The following is a 269-nucleotide window of genomic DNA, read 5'->3' as shown; positions in this document are numbered from 1 at the left end:
GTGTCAGACTTTATTTTTGGGGGCTCCAAAATCACTGCAGATGGTGACTGCAGCCGTGAAATTAAAAGATGCTTATTCCTTGGAAGAAAAGTTAGGACCAACCTAGATAGTACATTGAAAAGCAGAGACGTTACTTTGCCCACAAAGGTCCGTCTAGTCAAGGCTATGGTTTTTCCAGTGGTCATGTATGGATGTGAGAGTTGGACTGTGAAGAAAGCTGAGTGCCGAAGAATTGATGCTTTTGAACTGTGGTGTTGGAGAAGACTCTT

The sequence above is a fragment of the Bison bison genome, unplaced genomic scaffold (assembly GCF_000754665.1).
Source record: "Bison bison bison isolate TAMUID 2011002044 unplaced genomic scaffold, Bison_UMD1.0 scf7180017864462, whole genome shotgun sequence".
Taxonomy (NCBI): Eukaryota; Metazoa; Chordata; class Mammalia; order Artiodactyla; family Bovidae; genus Bison; species Bison bison.
Note: the sequence above shows the minus strand (reverse complement) of the source record.